Source organism: Scyliorhinus torazame, chromosome 17 (assembly GCF_047496885.1).
Source record: "Scyliorhinus torazame isolate Kashiwa2021f chromosome 17, sScyTor2.1, whole genome shotgun sequence".
In the NCBI taxonomy this organism is placed as follows: domain Eukaryota; kingdom Metazoa; phylum Chordata; class Chondrichthyes; order Carcharhiniformes; family Scyliorhinidae; genus Scyliorhinus; species Scyliorhinus torazame.
This window is the reverse complement of record NC_092723.1, coordinates 150054623-150075739: the sequence shown is the minus strand read 5'-3', so window position 1 is coordinate 150075739 and position 21117 is coordinate 150054623. Positions and strand designations below refer to the sequence as shown.

Here is a 21117-nt window from a genome sequence, read left to right as displayed (position 1 = left end):
GAAAGGGGTGAGGGTATTAGAGGTGAATAGGTGAAGGAGGTGGGGGTGAAGGGGCTTTACATTGATCAGCAGTACCAGGCTGACGACTCTGTGAACAGAGACAAGTCTTTTAACCTTCCCACTTCAGCATTGTCCTACTTCCATCTGTGCCTTGGGCCTGCTAACCCCAGATCAAAACCCCACCAGATGACATTGCCAGGACGTAGGTGGGATCATGCCGTTGGGAAAGTTTCCAACTCCTGATTTCTGCCTTCATGATGAAAATCCAACCCCTTGGGTCCATTTCTAGAAAAAAGTAGAACAAAATAGCAGGGAAGTAATCCTAATTTTCTTGCAAGCTTTAGTTAGGCCACATTTGGAGTCTCATGTATAGTTCTGGTCTCCATGCAAAATAAGTATTTGACAGATTTTGTGGCAGGAATAACAGTGTGGTTCTCCGTGTAATAACTTTTGGAATGTGTGCCGCACAACACAGGAATCAGGCAGAATTTGCTGCCGGGATTTCCCTCTTCCTTTACAATCTTCACTAAACTGGGCCTTCATCAAGAGAATTGGCACTAAAATACATGAAGAGTGTGAAGTTGCTGTAACTGCCCGCTAAGTATGCAATAATCACTCCTGAACACAGTTAGCCAAGCTGAATACTTGGATGCATGTGCAAGGGTTTGATGAGAGACTGGTATCATTGGTAAGTGTGTGAAAGTGAGGTGGAGTATTTGAACACTAGGCATGATTGCAGTTGAGCAAGTGAAAAGGGTGTGATGCATTGAACAGCATGAGATGATGGTGGAGCATTGGGTAGGTGAGCTTCACCACCCAGCTGAGGCCATTGAGCTTTTCCTGGTACTGCAGCCAGGTCCTTGAGCTAGGTTCAAATAAGTTACATCTATAGCTATCTGCTCCCATTCCCTTCTCAAGTGTGGGCCTTAAAAAACTCCTATCCACCTCTATCACCAACGCCTCCTTGGCCACATTAGGAAACCTGCTTTGCTTGGCTCCCCTTCCTGCACTTTTCCTTTCAGCTAAGTCTTCCACAGCCTGCAGCAGCTGATGTGCCCCATGTGCAACTTTAAGAAGGACAAGCTGCCTTTAGGAGGCTCAGGCTAGCTGTGATTCATGCTAGCCATACGTGCTGTTGGGCCCTTTGTTGAGGGCGCAAACACCCAGCAGCGCATCCCACAGTGAATTGCACAGAACCGCAAACCTTAACAGAGCGAGCTCCACATCATCACGTTTCGCAACCCCCAAGCACACAATTGGACCTTTTTCCAGTTGGTCTCCCTATTCTTCAAGCTGATTGGCTGGAGAAACAGGCTGTTGTTTGCATTGCTCAGACTAATCGCGGGTCCCAGGTAGAGGGCATGGCATTGAAATAGCAGCGTGCGTGCTGTAAAATGTCACACATAAAGTCCACGAGGAAGTCTTTGGCGCAGTGCTGTTGATTTTGGAAAGGTAAGAGGCCATTTTACTTCACAAATAAAACCGACTCTCTGACACTTTTAGTCAACCTTCCTAAAATATCCTTCGTTGACTGACGTGTTGAATCTTGTCTGATTATGCTTCTGTCAACCATCTTGGGATGGTTTGCTATGTTAGGCCTGCTATATAAATGTAAGTTTTTTTTTTGCACAATTAATGAGCTGTTGATGGAATCCCATCCCTGGAGATACTGTTTCTTGGGTCATTAATTATGGGGGGGGGGGGGGGAAACAGGCATTCTATTGCTTTCGATTAAAAGAATTCTAATCCTTGAAGAGCATGGATTGCCCCTCCCACCCTCTACCCCCCACCCCCAACCCATTTCATCAAATATATTTAAAATTGGGATGCAATAAATATTGAAAACAGTTTCGCATTGAATATTCAAAACATTGTAGGCCTTGGTTTTCTGATTGTATCTGTCCTTCATGAGTATTTATTAAAAATATTAAATTGACTGATTTATTGGTCCCTGAGTGGCTGCAAGCAGCTTGTATATGAACTGACCAAAATCTTCACAGCTTAATTGAATAAATATGCCAGAAAATAAATATAGCTATGACCCATAATCTTTTCCCACCCACCACAGAAAAAACAGATATGGATCATTGGAAAGTAGCCTCAGATGTAACGAGGTAAGGTTGCACATATTCTCTTCAGTACCTACATGAACTGATCAGAGAGAGCCCTCGTGGATTTATAATAGGTAAGCCATGTCTAACTAACCTAATTGAATTTGTTATGGAGGTTACGAACATGATAGATAAGCTTGTCTATGCCTGTTATTCATATGGAATTCCAGAAGGCATTCGATAAGATTCTGCAAAGAAGATGGTTAGCAAAAATGAATTCCATGTGGGAATTGGAGGCAATCTAATGACAAAGGTGGAGAATAGGTTACAACGTCGGTGAAAGAAAGTACGGATAATGGATAGATGCTTCAGTTGGCAGGATGTTACTTGCGGTGTCCCCAGCGATCTGTCTGGGTAAGGAAGGGAAGCTCTTTTCTGACACAATTTTCAAGCTGGGCATTCAACAAGCATGTGGGAAGTGGAGAACAGTAATGATGAGAATTCCTTATTTTTAAATGTAAATTCTTGCAAAGCTGTGAGACTAGTTGGGGCTATCAAAAAAGGAACAAAAAGCACTGGGTTGATTTTACAGGTGGGTGAACCTCTAGTCCCTCCCCCCTAAACCAACTACCCCACATGATAACACGCTATGGGGTGGCATAAACAGGCTGACAGTCAGAATCCCTCCCCTCTTGGACAGGAAGCTCTTTCCTTGAGAGCTACCGCCCAATCTGATTGGTCGGCTGCCCCTGAAATCCCAGCAGTGCCAGAACCAGTGCAAGCATCTCCAAGAAGGACAATGGATCCGGGAATGAATTAATTCCTTGGTTTTTCGGGTGAGAAAGGTTGGTGCACCCGTGGGAGAAGGACAAGGAGGGAAGGAGCAACGTCTGGAGACCAGGCAGTAAAGAACAAAGTGGGTTGGGGTGGGATATTGAGGGTGGGTGCTCCTAATGCACATAGAGAACCCTTTGATTTATATGCCTCCTTTCATCCTCTTTCTTCAGAAAAGCAGTTTTAAAATGGTCTTTGCACTGACTTGCCTGCCACTAAACAGTGTTTTATGCTAGTGGAGGTGGATCGAGGCCCTTAATTGACAGTTAATTGGGATGCGAAGGACCTCAGTAGACCTATGGTCTGCAGCCTCGAGGGTACCTTACCCATCCTGTATTATGATGAACAGTTTAGGTGTGGGCAGGTGAGGAGGTGGGCTGGAATACAACCTATTTTACACGTCTACCTCCCCCCCCCCCTCCCCCCCCCCCCCACCCCCCCACCAAAAACACACATGGCAGGGATTGTAAAATCCAGCCTATTGTGTAGCTGAAGTGTTATGGACCCATGGAGACTGCTAACGTTTACTGTAACAAACTAAAAGCAGCATCCGCTAAACATTACTTTGTAAACAACAAATAATATAAATTACAGAAATGATATCCTCCATGTGCCGGCCAGAGGACAGGAAGAAAATATATATATAAATATATCTCCATCAACCTGGCTACTTTATGAAATTATTTTTTTCTGTTTCCCAAAATGGGCAATTGCTGGGTTGGTAAAATGGCTTGAGCTGGTCACATGCTGGCTTCTGAAAGTTTCTGAGCAGTTTGAATATTAACAAAGGTGAACACTTCGCACCTCCTGGAATGTAACACTCCTTGCATCATATAAACATTCCAGCACAACCAACATAATAGATTAGCAGACAAAATGTCTGCCCCAACCACTATGGACAAAGGCAGCTGTTTGTGAGTCCAATTTGTAAATGTGGCGCGAATGGTCCGACCGTTACCTGCTCCAAACCACAATGGGTTTTAGCTGATAGCTCAATCCAAAACTACCCCAGTAAGAAGTCTTACAACACCAGGTTAAAGTCCAACAGGTTTGTTTCAAATACTAGCTTTCAGAGCACGGCTCCTTCCTCAGGTGCAGGAGCCGTGCTCCGAAAGCTAGTGTTTGAAACAAACCTGTTGGACTTTAGCCTGGTGTTGTAAGACTTCTTACTGTGCTCACCCCAGTCCAACGCCGGCATCTCCACATCAAAACTACCCTGGCACATGACTGAGACTTGAGCTGTCTGAACTCTTATAATTAAACCACGTTTGGATTTTATCTTCAGTCACTGTTTGACCTCAGGAGAGAAGTAGAGCTCCAAGCAAACCGCCCATTGCAGCCTACCATTTACTGTCTCACAGTCAGCAGCTGAAAGAGCCCCTGTCCAGGTTTAAAATTACTTGACCCTCATCTGCACTGTGAATTATTGGAACATTGGAACTTCTATGTGCGTGCCTTCAAGACATATTCATCCCTAATTTATGTTTATTGTATTCCTGCCCTGTACCCTTTCTTTCCATTATCCCTCTTTTATTGTATGAGTGCAAAAAAAAAGGGGGGACGTTGCAAAATATACCTTTCTGCATTTTGTGTGCGCAAAATAAATCAACTCCCTTACTTTACCTTATCTTGAACTTGCTGTGGGAATATTATTAGAGATTTGGCTCACTCCAAACTGAAGGTTTGAGGAGAATATGCCAGCATTTATAAAGGGGAAGGGATAAATCAAAAACCTCTTTATGTTTACAGACAGGTAGTGAGAGGATAAATCAGGGCTGTTTAAATCAATCCTCCTCCTGTCTGTAATGCTTATTAAAGTCTTAACACAAGCATGTCACATAAAAATACATGCAGCGGGATCCTCTGATCCTGAGACTAAGTGTTGATGCCGGGGAAGGATTTGTTGACTTCTACGACAGCAAACCTGGCACCGCACCTGGACCGATGCAACAACCGTTGAGTGTCGAGCACTGGCGCTACTTGGTACATATTTGATTCCAATAAGAAACCGTGGAGGATTAGCCGGGTTCGTGATTGACACTCAGGAGGCTGACAAGCTGCAGCCGCATATAGACCCTTCACTCTCCACACACACCACCCCAGGCAACAAGATGGCAGCGAGGGCGCAGCACCCCATTTTATGGATGCCAAGCTTGAGACCCTGCTAGACGCCATGGAGGAGAAGCAAGCCCGGGATGGAGGCTGCTGGCCACTGCCGTTTGCTGTGCCTGGGCGCAGGTGGCAGAGCTGTCAGCGCTTTCAGCAACACTATCACACCGGGCAGAAGTGCTGGAAGAAACTGCATGACCTCTGCAGGGCAGCCAAGGTGAGTAGGCAACACTGTGCCCCTGGCATCAACCCCCGTCCCACACACCCATTACTCCCCGCCACCCCCCCCCAACCCGGAGGGTGGCTGAAATCCCATCCTGCACTACTACATGCAGGCACCCATACCAGCCGCCATAGCTGGGTGCCCTGGCCGCGGAAGCCACCAGCTACCCACCCCTTGTGCTACATGCCCCCTGCCCCCATCCCACGGAGAAGGCCACCCATATGCGCCAAGAGTGGGAGAAGACTAGAGGGGGACCGCTGGACCTGTGGCCCCTCACCGCGGCAGAGCAGCAGGCCCAGGACGTCCCCCCCCCCCACCACCACCCCCACACCTCCCCAGCCTAATCATGCAGCTTGTCTTGTGTATTGCAGAAGCTGCTGGTGATGGGCAGGCCCTTCTGATGTCTCCCGCCCCTGACCCAATCCACAGCCACAGCCAGAACCCCAGGTGCCAACTAGCGCCAATGACACTGATGCGGATGCGTGTCATCAACACGAGACCCTGGACACCGCGGAGTTCGAGTCCAAGGATGACACAGATTTCCCGTCACAGCTGTCCCTAACACCCTCCACCGTCACAAAGACACTCACCTTCGCTGGGCATTTTCGTGAAGAGGCTCGTGCGACACACTCTGGTGCGCACCACACGCATGCTCCGGTACAGTAGGTGGAGGTACGAACCTCCCAGGAGGGGCGGATGGTTGGTGGGCGGGCCAACCCGAGGGACTAGCTGCTGTCCAGATGGGTTTCGGGCTTCTGGAACGGACAGTCCCAATAATTGTGGAAATGCAGTCAGAGAGCCAGGGACTACATGAGGTCTTGTCAGTGAGCATGCAGCACCTGCAGGCGCAGCTGGAAGTGTCCAACCGCATGCAGCAGCAGGTGGTGGTGACGGCCATGCGTGCCACCCTAACTAACAATGCATGGGTGGCGGCCGTGGTAGGGGCCTTGGGGAGGAGAGTTTCAGCCATGGGTGAGCATGTTCAAAGCCTGGGGCAATATGTGCTGGCGGTCATGTGCCAGAGCCATCTGGACATTTCAGCGGTGCTCCTGAGCATGACCCAGTCACAGCGGGCCTTGGGTGAGAGAGTCGGCGGCATTGTCCAGGTGCTGGGCGATGTGGCACAGACCCAGAGGGAGGTGGCCCAGTCACTGGCTGATGTGGCACAGACCCAGAAGGTGGTGGCACAGTCAATGGGGGATGTGTCGCAGTCCCAGACGGAGGTGGTCCACTCCCGGTGCTCCGTGGCTGCGAGCATGCAGACCCTGGTGAAGATGGCAGCGGGCCTCAAGGACGGGCTGAGCCAGGTGGCGGAGGAGCCTCAGGATTATCTCCGCTCACACTTCAATCCCATTGATGCACGATCAATTGTACAAAGACTCAGTTTGCATACAACTGTGGCTTTATTGCTCTAAGATGTGTGGTCTCCCACAGCAGCTGGCGAAATGGCTGCTGAATAGAGGACACACATATTTATACTCCAACTGGGCGGAGCCAGAAGGCAGGGGCAACCGGCGAACCTGTAGTACATGTCCTACCTTACATCACCTAATATAGGTGCAACAGTGGTTTACCACATTCACCCCCTGTTAAAAATGTGTCCGGCAGGGGTGGTGGAGAACTATATACAGTAGTGAATTTATGTACAGTGTTTTATTAGGAGACAAAGAAAGTGTCTTTTGAAAGTCCGGTGCCAGTTAGAGATTCAACTGGTCTGGTGCCTTGACGTTCCGTTGGGTGCGACGTTGCGGTGGTGGCGACGTCGCTGCTGGCCTGATGTTGGGTGACCCCGGGAGCGTGCCTAAATCCTCTTCATCCTCTTGCGTGCGCAGGGGAAGGAGGGATGGTCCTGGTGGGGTTAATGGTGGGAGCGCTGGGGGAGGGGAGTGTCGAACCGGGCCGGAGAAGTGTGTATGAGTGGAACCTGCTGGTGCCAGGTCCCTGAGGGAGACAGTATCTTGGCGGCCGTCGGGGTACGCCACATAGGCAATACTGGGGGTTGGTGTGGAGCAAATGCACCCTATCCACCAACGAGTCTGCCTTGTGGAGTCGGACGTGCCTACGGAGCAGGACCGGTCCTGGAGCTGCGAGCCAAGTCGGGAGCGACACCCCGGTTGTGAACTTCCTGGGGAAGGCAAAAAGGCATTCATGGGGTGTGTTATTCATGGCGGTGCACAGTAGTGACCGAATGGAGTGGAGTGCATCAGGGAGGATCTCCTGCCAGCGAGAGGCTGGGAGGTTTCTGGACCGTAGGGCCAGTTGGACGGCCCACCAAACCATCCCGTTCTCCCTCTCTACCTGCCCGTTTCCCCGGGGGTTATAGCTGGCCGTCCTGCTGGAGGCGATACCCATGCTGAGCAGGAACTGACGCAGCTCATCACTCATGAATGAGGATTCCCTGTCACTATGGATGTAGGCGGGGAAACCGAACAGAGCGAAGATGGTGCTGAGGGCCTTGATGACGGTGGCAGACGTCATGTCGGGGCAGGGGACGACGAAGGGGAACCTGGAGTACTCATCGACCACACTGAGAATATACGTGTTACGGTCGGTGGAGGGGAGGGGCCCTTTGAAATCTATGCTGAGGCGTTCAAAGGGGCAGGAGGCTTTCACCAGGCGCGCACCGTCCGGCCGGTAGAAGTGCGGCTTGCACTTCGCACAGACCTGGCTGTCCCTGGTGACTGTCCGTATTTCCTCGACGGAGTAGGGCAAATTGCGAGCCTTGACAAGATGGTACAACCGTGTGACCCCCGGGTGACAAAGGCTGTCGTGTAGGGCCCGGGGTCGGTCTACTTCTGCGCTGGCACATGTACCTCGGGATAGGGAGTCTGGGGGCTCATTGAGTTTACCGGGGCGATACAGAATCTCGTAATTATAGGTGGAGAGTTCTATTCTCCACCGTAAGATTTTGTCATTTTTGATCTTGCCCGGTTGCGTGTTGTTGAACATGAAGGCTACCGACCGTTGGTCAGTGAGGAGAGTGAATGTCCTGCTGGCCAGGTAATGCCTCCAGTGCCGCACAGCTTCAACGGTAGCTTGGGCCTCTTTTTCGACGGACGCGTGCCGAATTTCTGAGGCATGAAAGGTGTGGGAAAGGAATGCCACAGGTCTGCCTGCCTGGTTGAGGGTGGCGGCCAGTGCAACGTCTGATGCGTCGCTTTCTACTTGAAAGGGCAGTGTCTCATCTACTGTGTGCATCCCGGCCTTGGCTATATCAGCTCTGATACAGGCGAAGGCCTGTTGTGCCTCGGTCGGAAGGGGAAAGTGGGTGGACTGAATGAGTGGGCGGGCCTTGTCCGCGTAGTTTGGGACCCACTGGGCGTAGTAGGAGAAGAACCCTCGGCAGCGTTTGAGGGCCTTGGGGCAGTGGGGGCGGGGAAGCTCCATGAGGGGGCGCATGCGCTCGGGATCGGGCCCCAGAACTCCATTCTGGACCACGTAGCCGAGGATGGCTAAGTGGGTTGTGCTGAACACGCACTTCTCCTTGTTGTAGGTGAGGCCGAGGAGAGTGGCGGTGCAGAGGAATTTAGCAAGGTTGGCATCGTGGTCCTGCTGGTCATGGCCGCAGACGGTGACGTTGTCTAGGTACGGAAAGGTGGTCTGCAAACCGTACCGGTCGACCATTCGGTCCATCTCCCTTTGGAAGACCGAGACCCCATTAGTGATGCCGAAGGGAACCCTGAGGAAGTGATAGAGCCGACCGTCCACCTCGAAAGCGGTGTATGGACGGTCTGATTTACGAATGGGGAGCTGGTGGTAGGCGGATTTTAGGTCTATCATTGAGAAGACCCGGTACTGCGCAATCTGATTGACCTTATCAGGTATGCGTGGGAGGGGGTACGCGTTGAGCTACGTGTACCGATTGATGGTCTGGCTTAGTCCACGACCATTTTGTGCTTCTCCCCAGTTTTAACGACTACCACTTGAGCTCTCCGGGGGGGCTGTTGCTGGCCTTGATGATGCCCTCCCAAAGCAGCCGCTGGACCTCGGACCTGATGAAGGTCTTGTCCTGGGTGCTGTACCGTCTGCTCATGGTGGCAATGGGTTTGCAATCCAAAGTTAGATTGGTGAAGAGGGAGGGTGTGTCGACATTTAGGGTCGCGAGGCTGCACACAGTGAGGGGTGGTAGGGGTCCGCTGAATTTGAGGGTGAGGCTCTGGAGATTGCACTGGAAGTCCAGGCCTAGTAGTAGTGCAGCGCAGAGATTAGGACGAACGTAGAGGCGGAACCCGCTGAATTCTACACCCTGGGCCATGAGAATGACCGTGCAGAACCCCCGGATCGGGACGGAATGGGATCCAGAGGCCAGAGAGATTCTTTGATTGGCGGGGTGGACCGCGAGGGAGCAGCGCCTTACCGTATCCGGGTGGATGAAGCTTTCGGTGCTCCCGGAATCCAGCAGGCAAGAGGTCACATGGCCATTGATTTTCACCGTAGTCGAGGCTGTAGTCAGGTTGTGTGGACGAGACTGGTCGAGCGTCATTGAGGCGAGCTGCGGTTGGTTGTCGCTGGCGTCCGAAGATGGAGAGCGTGAGGGGCCCAGGTCGTGGAATGTTGTCGGCGCCCATTTCCCGTGGGGAGGACAAGATGGCGGTGCCTGAAGATCCTGCGGGGGACAAAATGGCGGCACCCATGGGTCGCACCTTGCAGGGGCTGGACAAGATGGCGGTGCCCATGGGCCACACATGGACTGTGGGGGGGAAGAAGGCGGCGCCCACTGGCCGGTCGCGGCCCCGGGAGGTGAAGATGGTGGCGCCCACTGGCCGCGCGTGGTCCCGGGAGGTGAAGATGGCGGCGCCCACTGGCTGCGCGTGGTCCAGGGAGGTGAAGATGGTGGCGCACATTGTGTGTGGGTCAGAGGGGAGGGGGCGATAGCGGCGACTGCGCGGGCCTGGCACACTTTGGCGAAGTGACCCTTTTTGTTGCAAGCCTTGCAAATGGCAGCGTGGGTCGGGCAGCGTTGGCGAGGTTGCATCTGCTGGCTGCAGAAGTAACATCGGGGATCCCCGGGGTGGGCGGATTGGCATGTGACGCAGGCGTATTGGCTGAGTAAAGCCCCGGCTGGGGCAGCCGTTTGTGGGGTCCACGAGGGATAGGAGGAGTGGGCCTCGCGGCCGGAGGGGTAGGCCTGAGCAATACATGAGGCGACCGTCGTGGAGAGTGCTAGCTTCTTAGTCCCCGCTAGGTCGAGCGTGGCCCCTTCAAGCAGCCTTTGGCAAATGAGGTCCGACCCAATCACCATTACAAAAGCATCGCGCATAAGAAGGTTAGAATGTTCGGTGGCCGTAACGGCCTGACAGTCACAGTCCCGGACGAGTGGAATTAGGGCCCGCCAGAAGTCTTCTACGGACTTACCCGGGAGTTGAGAGCGAGTGGCGAGTACGTGCCTGGCGAAGAGTGTGTTCGCTTTCTGTGCATAGTTCTCTTTGAGGAGCGCCATGGCGTTCGCGTAGTTCGGGGCGTCCTGGATCAGTGGAAACACGCTGGAGCTCAACCTTGAGTACAGGATCTGTATCTTCTGAGCCTCCGTCAGAGGGGTGGTCGCTGAGTTGATATAGGCCTCGAAGCAGGCTAGCCAGCAATTAAAGTCCTTTCTGCCGTCGGTAGACTGCGGATCCAGCTGCAGGCGATGTGGTTTGATTCGGAGGTCCATCTTCTAGAAAATCTTACTGCAATAAATTGATGCACGATCAATTGTACAAAGACTCAGTTTAGGTACAACCGTGGCTTTATTGCAGTAAGATGTGTGGCCTCCCACAGCAGCTGGCGAAATGGCTGCTGAATAGAGGACATGCATATTTATACTCCTACTGGGTGGAGCCAGCAGGCAGGGGCTATCGGCGAACCTGTAATACAGGTCCTACCTTACATCACCTAATATAGGTGCAACAGTGGTTTACCACACCCATAACGTATACCAGGAGCCATCGGACACCCCGAAGGAGGAGGAGGTGATGGGGCTCGTGCCGGTGACTCTTGCGGGGGAGATGCCGGAGCACTGCACTATCTCGGACACACACCCTCCTGTCCCTGGTGCATCTGGTGGGTAGTGGGCAGAACAGGGTGGCACCACGCCACCTGGGACACCCAAGCAGCAGGGCCTATCTAGGCCCAGTCACCCCAGCAGACGGCCGCTGAAGGGGACCAAGGTCACAGGTTGGGAGTCACAGCAGACCTCCTCCACTCCTGATGTACTATCTGGGGATCCACCCAGATGTTGCATTAAGGACCGTAAGGCCAGAGAAGTAGACATCAGTTAAGTTGGCATTGGTGCAAGGGCACAGTTTAGTGATAGGGGCTAGGGCACAAATCTGTATATATGTTTTCACATTAAGCATCTGTGCACAATGTTTACAACCTGCCTCTGTGTTCTGTCAGAAAGGAGTGAGGGGTGGGCTGGTCTGGGCTGGCTGCAGAGAGGCGTGGGTGGGGGTGGTGGGAAATGGGCAGCTGTTGGGGGTGGGCTTGGCTCAGGGACTGCAGTTCAACCAGCACTCACTGCTCTGGTGTGTGTGTGTGTGTCCACCCCCCCCCCCCCCCTGCCCCCATCGTCCCCAACTCGGCCATCCCAGGGATCCAATGGCACCGTCTGATTGAATGGCCAGCTCGCATGCAGAGAACGCCCAGGTGGATGGTGGAAAGTGCTACCATGGGCAGGAGTCAGACATTGTCAAACGATGCGGAGCACCAGCTCACCGCAGAGCGGGCTGTCATCACCCCCCCCCCCCCCCCCCCCATCCCATGGACCATACCCGCTGTTACTGCCAACTCAGGTTAGGGTTAGGGTTAGGGTTAGCCCGCACCCCGTATTGCGGAAAGTAAGCATCACAAAGGGGAATTGCAGGCGGGAGGGTGGCCGAAGGGGGGGGATGGTCTGTTGGTGGAGTGCGGTGTCCATACCCCTGGCCAAAAGGTTAGGTGGAGTTATGGAGATAGGGTGGAAGGGAGGTCTTAAGTAGGGTCCTCTTTCCAAGGGCTAGTGCAGACTCGATGGGCTGAATGACCTCCTTCTGTAATGTAAATTCTATGATTCTAATACCAGGTTAGGCTGCTAATGATAGCATTTACTGTACATGCAGAGGGAAATGCATTGACGCCGCTGTCGAGGAACTGGAGAATTGTGGTTATGGCATCAAAACCGATTCTCCACCCAATCGTGTTTCCAGATTCCGGCGTCAGCCAATGGAGAATCCCACCCATGATTTCCACTTTCCACAGAATTACAATCTTTCTACGAAATGCTCCACTGTCAATCCCAGAATCCACGTGGTTTATGTCTCCTGTCTCACAAAGTCATAGTGTATAGTGACCATGAACATCACTCAGTCAGCTGCTCCTTCCTTTGTTTTCAGGTGTGAACATTTTGCACCTTGCTCTCAGTATGGCTCACCCTGTGCCCCATGTCTCCATGGTAACCAAGCCATACAGGCTTGTTTACAGGCAAAATCCTCCATACTCATGTTACCTTGAATTAAAGAGACAGTCCAACACAGAATCACCTCATAACACTTTGCATTCATAATAAAATTAGACTTTTGTTTATATGATGAGAAATTAGACCTTGGTGTGGCTATACAAAACTCAATAGACCTCTTCAATGAGCAACCCTTATCAGAAAGTCTGCTAGCTAAATGGTTGAGACTTTTGGGAGCTATCCAGCCAATCAACTCTTACTATGGTCTTTTCATGATACACATTTAATTAAAGGAAACTTAAGTAAGATCAATAGTGTCGTGCAGGCATAAACAAAAGCACAATATATTGTATTTATCATGATCAAAGGCAAGAATGAATGGGTCAATGCGGCATTGACAAGGTTGGATTTTCTGGGACACTGTATTCCCTGCGTATTCTCTTGACCGAAAAGTTGGTTGTCAACCTGTCCATCCGAAAGCTGACCATCTGGTAGTGGTATTACTCTGGGAGCAGTCTTAATTGTTTCAAAGTGGGACTTCTGATCCAGTCTAGGAGGATTGGCCAGCTGTTCCATCGTCCCAGAATTATCACAATCAAAAACTGAAGAAAAAGAAGTGACGGAGGTCAGACTTCAAAACAAGTGCAGGGATTGACCTGGCTGCCAGATGCCAGTGAGAAGGTTGCTTGAGGTGTGGCTTAGAGAGACCATAGGGGAGTGTTAATGGCAGATATGGCCGTTCTGTGGGTTTGCTAATTTGGGCACAGGAGACCCATCCAAAGGAGTTACCCATCCTTCCTGCCCAACAGCTACCCACACGGTGAAAGCTGCTGGGCAAGCCATCTTCCCCAAACACATGTAAAACAGCAGCGGTGGTGGAAAGAGGCCCATAAGAGGCCGCTAATTGGCCATTCTTAAGGGCCTCAATAGGCCTTGGAGCAGGCCTGATGCCTTTCCGTGCTGGGTTAGATGGAAGGCACATCACAGTTGGATGAAAAAGCAGTAGGAAAGGCAACACACTTATTTTTACGAGCGCTCTTCCCACCTGCGCTCAAATATGCCTGTGGAGGGCCCATAAACCCCAGTGCATCTTATGCACCATTTGAAGGGAACAGATAAAAGAAGCCAAGGAGGTAACATCTACAATTTAGTCAAAGGGACGGAATAAGGAGAACTAGAGTCAACAAGGAAAGAATGGGACCAATCGTTGGAAGTGGTGAGCTGCAGTCTGCAGGAGCTGGTCGCTTCGGGGTGATTACATGACGTTTACTTCGAATATGTTGGATATTGTGTTGCCAAAGCATTTGTATTGCTAAGAGTACATTAAGAAGGGCATGTATTGCCAGTTCGCTGGGCATTGCCATTTAAATTTATAGGCAGTACACTTTCTATTTTTCTTTCTTCTTCTTTTCCTTTCAGTAACTTCAGAGCATTTGGGTGATTCATTAATTATTTCCTTTGTCAAAATGGACTAAAAAAGAGTCTGGACCTGATAATGCGGCATAACTGGGTCCTCAGTTTTTCACTATAATTATCAATTACTTAAATGAAGAGCCATATATCCAAGTTTTCTGATGACATTAGGTCAGGTAACATGTAAATATTGTAGACATTGTAATTTCAAAATGGTGAGAAGGTAGCAGCTGAGGAGAGCTCCTTTGGGAGCATTAGCAGGCTGAATAGACACATGATTAAAAGCTATTTGATTGGTATGAAAGATCATTGAAAAGGCTAATGAAATTGTACCTTTTATGTCTAGGGGGTTTGAATACAAAAGAGTAGAAGATATGTTGCAGTTGTATAAAGCTCTGGATATGGGGGGGGGAGGGGGGAAGAGTTCAGCTGGTCCAGTTGAACCAGTTGTCAACTGGACATTGGGAAGACCAGAGACCAGCTTCCAACTAGCTTTGGGCCAGATCACTTCAACCAGTTCCAGTTAAGATTAGTTTATGGGTGGCACCACAGCACAATGGCTAGCACAGTTGCTTCACAGCTCCAGGGTCCCAGGTTTGATTCCCGGCTTGGGTTTCTGTCTGTGCGGAGTCTGCACGTTCTCCCTGTGTCTGCGTGGGTTTCCTCCGTGTGCTCCGGTTTCCTCCCACAGTCCAAAGATGTGCAGATTATGTGGATTGGCCATGCTAAATTGCCCTTAATGTCCAAAATGGTAGGTGGGGTTACTGGGTTACGGGGATAGGGTGGCAAGCCCAAAGGCTGGTGCAGACCTGATAGGCCAAATGGCCTCATTCTGCACTGTAAATTCTATGATTCTATGTCTGGAGTGCTGTGTTTAATTCTGGCACCTCCCCTAAGACTTGTGCTTGTATGCACTTCTCGAAGGCATTGTATAATATTCGATTAAAGAGTTGGAATAAAATGAAAGCACATGGAACTGGAGTCATTGCCATATCGGTATAGGAATTGGTGTCATGGGAATGTCACTTTCAGAAATGTTTGTCTGCTCAAGTGGCTGCAGTAATGTCAGAGTGTGGGTGGAGCTGAGCTCTGGCTCTGCTTTTTAGTTTCGCTTTGAGGAAAAGCTTGGGTATGTCTGTGTTTTTTTGGTTTTATTTTAGTGTTGGAGCTGAAGCCAGCCAAAGAAGGTGTAATTTCGATCTCCCTGCCATCTAAAGACTATCTCTAGATCATTTGGTGAATTCAGAGTGCTAACTGCTCTCAGTAGAAAATTTAAACCTGATGTACTTCTGTAATGGATGTTAAAAGGACAGTTTAAGGATTACTTAGAGTGTTGTATTCTTTGGGGTTTGTATTTGAATTGATGTTGCTAAGATGTTCACTGTATGTTTTAAAAAGGTTAACTGAGTTCATAGAATAAACATTGTTTTGTTTTTAAAATTACTTTTAAATTTCTGCTGCACCACACCTGTAGAGTGGGCCGTGTGCTCCCCATACCATAATCTATTCAAAGTTGTGGATCACGTGAACTCCATGATGCACTTTGGGGTTCTGTAAACCCTGGTCCATAACATTGGTCAATTAATGTATAGTCAAATTGAGCAGGATATGTCTTGTGGTGTGCCTCTTGGGGTCTGTATTAGGGTCAAAGCTGTTCATTATACTTTTCAATGACTTAAATGAACAAACAGAGAGCCACATATCCAAAATCTGTGACAACTCTGAGTTAGGTGGCAGAGTAAATATTGTCGAGGGGAGCAGAAAGTTGAAAAGGGGCATTGAAAGATAAAGTTCATGAGAACACAATTGTGGAAGGTGGAATCAGGACAGTGTGAGGTCAACCACTTTGTATCTAAGAAAGGTAGATCAGATTATTTATTACAGTGGTGTCGCTCATTGGTGGGTGCAGACTCAATGGGCTGAAGGGCCTCTTCTGCACTGTATTATTGTGTGATTCTGGTGAAAAGCTAAGAACTGTGCAGAGCGATTTATAGATCTGAGTACAGAAAGCTAATGGACAGGGGTGAAAAATTATTTTAAAGGCGAATGGAATTTTACCCTTTAACTCAATGGGACTGGAATACAGGAGGGTTGAGGTTATGCTAGATTGCAGCTCTGAAGTACTTTTATTTCTTGGCATTCACTTCAGGAATGATATGGGCCTTCGTGAGGGTGGGGCAAAATAATACTAGGATTTCGAGGATTATCTTATTGGGTCAGGTTGCACAGAGTATAGAAGATTTAGTTGGAATCATTTCCTCATTTCAGATGGTTAAAAATAGGGCCGATAGAGTAAAACTATTTCCTTTTTGGTGGGTGACTCCAGAACAATAGGGCATAATTTTAAAATTAAATCTCGGCAGTTCAAGGATGAAGTCAAGAGGCACTTAAGGGGTAGTTGAAAGTCTGGAGCTGTCCGCCAAAACGATGTGGAGGCAAGATCAAATATAAATTTACAAATGAGATTGTGTTAGGTAAGGATATTAAGGGGTATAAAACCAGGGTGAGTAAATATAGTTGAGATACAGATTAGGCAGGAACAAACTGAATGGCAAAATGGGTTTGAGCCTACTCAAGTTTTCTATGTTCCGAGCATATTAATGGTTTTCTTAAAAAGAAAATCTTAATGTTGGACCACAATGCGCTTTCTAGTTTTATTAATGTTATTTTTCTCACTGTCTCAATCTGCTTTCTCTGTTCTTAAAGCTTCATGTTCATGCAGTCATGTAGTTTACAACCTTCATGTAGCTTCCACATTGTCAGCTGGATATCTCCGGCCATTCGCTGGTGGTGGGATTCTCTCATCCCGCCAGTAGTGCATCCCCACCCACGAGTTCCCCGTGGCGTCAGGTGGCTTCAATGGGAAATCCCATTGGCAAGTTGCAGGAGTACAGATATCCGCCGCCCGCAGAACAGTGCACCAAAATTCTCCGCTCTTGCTAGCAGCAGTAGCGGGGCAGAATCCCAATGGAGAATCCCGGCCTTTGTTTAAGCGCCTGTGTCTAAGCAGATCTGAGAGAAGTGGCTTTGGATGGAACAGCTAACCGATTCCAGGAATTCGCCCAATCATCATCCCCAACTTTGGCAGAAGGCTCAGCGAAATGAAGTAAAAATGAAACTTCTCCAGGGTTTCTCCGGATCTGCTGCTAAGGTTAACATGAACGTTCAGAAGAACCCCGGCACAAATAATTTGTGTAATTGCTATTTTTCCAAAGTATGGAAAATAACAATCAGGAAAATGTGGCCAAGTGCCTCATTTCAATACCCCTGAAGGCCAGTCCCCTCTTCAAGGCCTGTAATCTTCACCAAGCCTGTGTGCTCTCCCCACATGGCTCAAATTCAACCCCCATCTAATGGGGCTGACAATCAACCCCAGGCCCAACAAAATACAGTTGGTTCTTCATCGGGTATCCCGGGCAGCTTTTGAAGAAATGGCCTTATGTACACACGCCAATGACAGGCCTAAGATCTGGTTAAGCCTCCAAAATGAAATTGGTCTGTGATAAAAAGTCACAGGACAAAATTTAATACCCTCCCTGAGACTAATTTGGAAGTTGTGGTACTTAATTAGGTGGGAGAGTGGCGGTAACCTGCCACCTTCTTGCCTCTTCCCCAGTTAAGTCCGTGACAGGAAGGCCCACATATAGCTTACCTGCCCTGGTGCCTAATGAGGCCCTTAATGAGGCAATTAATGCCCACTTAATGTGTGCTGGGGGTGACATTGTCCGTAGGTGGGGAACCCTCAAGCTCACTTATAGGTCGGGCACCCTTTCAAAATGGCAGCCTGGTCTCTGAGCAGCCGGTCTCACCGGCGAGTTCAGCTCCCCATTGTTGAAAATATTTCTCTAACCGTGGGCTCGACCGGGACGAAACTCCCCAAGGCCCCATAAAATGACTAAGGGCGGGATTTACCCACCAACCTGTCGTGTGCTTTTGGCGGTGGAGGTGGGCGGCCAGCAGAATTTACCAACCCTGCCATTGTCAATGGGATTTCCCGGTGACTGCACTCATCGCCGGGAAACCTATGCGCCGGCGTGTGACTTATCCCGCCGGCGTGAACAGCCGGTAGACCCGAAGTGTGATCGAATACCGATGTGGATCTCATCCAAAATGCTGGCTGGAAACACCTCGCCAAACTCACCCAAAATGACATTTAGAAATGTATTGGTTGAATCGTGCCCTTTGTTTTTAACTTTTAGGTTATCTTTGAGATTTTGTTTGCTTTTATGCAGTACCCCATTTTTAAAGGGCATCTTAATTTATCCCTCAATTTGATTGATTTCATTTATTCGGTTAACCTAAAGAAGCACACTCACGTCACACTGCCCCACTCACTTTTTAGAACTATGCTATAAAGTTGCCTCTGCCAAAAGTGCATCACCTCAACACTTCTCTGTATTAAATTATATTGTTCACTTGCCTCCCTATCCTACTACGTCCTATTGCAATTGATTTGTATCATCCTCACTGTTTGCCACTCCTCCGAGCTTGGCATTACCATTGGCAAATTTTGAAAATTTGTTTGGTATTCCAATATCCAAATCATTTATATATGTAAAGACCACTGCCCCTTGGGAAATGTTACTGTTTACCATCTTCCAGTATCAAAAATAAGTCTTTATCATGATTGCTGCTTCTGTTATTCAGAATTTCTTTTCTCCCCAAGCTGACACTGCCCCACATATTCCATGAGCTACAATTTTGGTAACCAACCTTTTATGTGATACTTTGTCAAAAGTTGCCTTAACATTTATACAGGCAACTTCCACTGCATTCCCTTCATCAACCTTCTCTGTTATTTCATCAGAAGGTTCAAAGAGATTAATCAAGCACAATATATCTTTTAAAATCCATGCATCCATGCTGGCTCTCCTTAATTAATTCAACACCTTGAAGTGCCTGTTTTTTTCCCCCTGATCAGTTCCAAAACCTTACCCATCGCCAGTGTTAAACTCACTACCCTGTAGTTGCCAGCACTGCCATTATACTGCTGCTTGAATAACAATGTCACATTTGCCATTCCAATCCTCTGGTACCTCCCCCATATCTAGGGAATATTGAAAGATTAAGGCAAACCTTGCGCTATCTTTGCTCCAACTTGCTTGAGCAACCTGGGATGTAAACCAGCTGGACCAGGCAACTTATTCATTCTGGGCATAACCAGACTTTTCAGCCTGCCTGCTGTGCCTCAACTTTCACCCCTCCACTTCCTCTACTCTGTCCACTTCTACCAACATTTTGTCAGCTTCACTTTCCTTAATGACTACCATGTATCGATATTCACTAAGTATTCTTACTATTTATGTGCAGCCAAAAGATCTTTGGGTTCCCTTTTATGTTAACTGCAATTCAGTTCTCATGTTCTCTCTTTGCCAGTCATAGTTTCCTTGCCACTTCTCCATGTAATGTATTGTATTTGACCTGGTTATAACTTGAAGAATTCACCTGGCATGCTTCATACATTCTCTTTATTTGCTTCATCATAACCTCTATCTCCCTCGTCATCCAAGGAGCTCTGACTTTGGTACCTCTCGCTTTTGCCCATGTTGGAATGTTCTTACCTCTTTCTGAAGGACCTCCTCATTGAAGGTCACCCATTGTCCTCTGACACTGTTTCCTGTCAGTCTTTGGTTCTATTTTACCCTGGCTGGTTCCCTTACCATTTCATTGAAATTAGCCCTTTTACTCTAGATTGTTCCTTGCTTTGCTACGTTGCTAGTCTAAGCCTTACTAATTGGAGGTCTATAGAGTATCCCCAGTAATGTAATCATATCCTTTTTGCTTTTCAAATTTAACTAAATGTATTCTTTCCTTACCCCTTCAATTTTTACTCTCTTTCTGACACTACAATGTCTTCCTCAATCATACTGCCACTTGACTTCCTTTTTTCCTTCCCTCTCTTTTCTGAACACTTTACATCCTTGAATATTAAGCATCCAGTCCGTACCAGTGTAGGAATCGGGCCTGACCTGTTCACGATTCTTAAATATCTATTGGACCTTAGCAATATACACTAAAGGTGTTAAGTAAACCCACTGCATTGTCTAATTTGCAAAGTGTAATCATTTTTAATAACAAAAACTTGAATTTGTAGACTACTCAGAACATCCTAATCAGCTTCATAACCTATATATTAATTTAAAAGTGGAATTGCATGTACATAGGCTGAGAACAATTACATATCAATGGTAAACGAAAAGGGACTGTCATGTGTTGTTCCATATTATAGCATACCATAGTACTGCAAAGACCAGCACTCAAGCCCAGGCTCAAAATGGTGGACATCAATTTTACCCCAATTTGTTGAGGCTGGAGGAAACAGTTCTACTCCACCTGGCCCATAAGCAGTGCTATAAAGGCATCTTACCTCATTAATTCAACCTTTCGAACCTCCTTTCATCTGCTAGGTTTTCGAAGGCCTGGGAAACCCAGCTACCTGTGAAGAAAAGTAGAATCACTGTTAAAATAAATCCATTAAACATCATCAAAGTTTTTTAATTACTAACCTAACCCTTGAAGGCAGATTGGTCAGTCCTCTCTGCCTCTCACAACCAGAAGTGGTGTTTTCTTTTTATTTTAACCACTGACTTGATCCCAACTTATTTATTTGGGGTGTTCGGATTCAGTCCAATTATTCATGATACCAATACATTTTTTGATTTTTGGCAATCTAAAGGCCATGATAGCTGGTATCAAGAATGTGAAACACAGGCATACTAATCATCAAACGGAGTTTGGGAATGTGAAACTACAGATAAAAACCCTTTCCTCGAATACCACTGAAATTAAGCTTTTGTTCTCCATGCCCTTAATTCTCTTTTTTGATTAATGACGGGATTCGCTTACACTTGTGGAAATGGAATAAAAATTATGTTGAGCTAAAAAATGGTGTCCAATTTCAAGGCCAGACTGGTTGTAGGATTTCACCATCTGGATTCATTTAGATTTACGATTGGATCCACTTAATCAGCAAAATAAATTAATTTCCATCCAGGTTGGACCTTTGAGAGATGAAACCAGAAAAAAAAACAAATGCTGCAAAATTGAAATATAAACAGAGAATACTGGAAATA

At 48.2% G+C, this 21117-nt stretch overlaps 1 long non-coding RNA gene across 3 annotated transcripts in view; it reads right to left on the bottom strand.

Moving 5' to 3' along the window:
• The window catches only part of LOC140394235 (uncharacterized), a 71795-nt gene that overhangs the window by 46696 nt on the left and 3982 nt on the right, over nt 1-21117 (bottom strand). For all 3 annotated transcript variants that reach the window (XR_011935836.1, XR_011935837.1, XR_011935835.1), the window contains exon 2: nt 20412-20480. This is a non-coding gene — a long non-coding RNA (uncharacterized lncRNA). The remainder of the gene's footprint in view (nt 1-20411; nt 20481-21117) is intronic.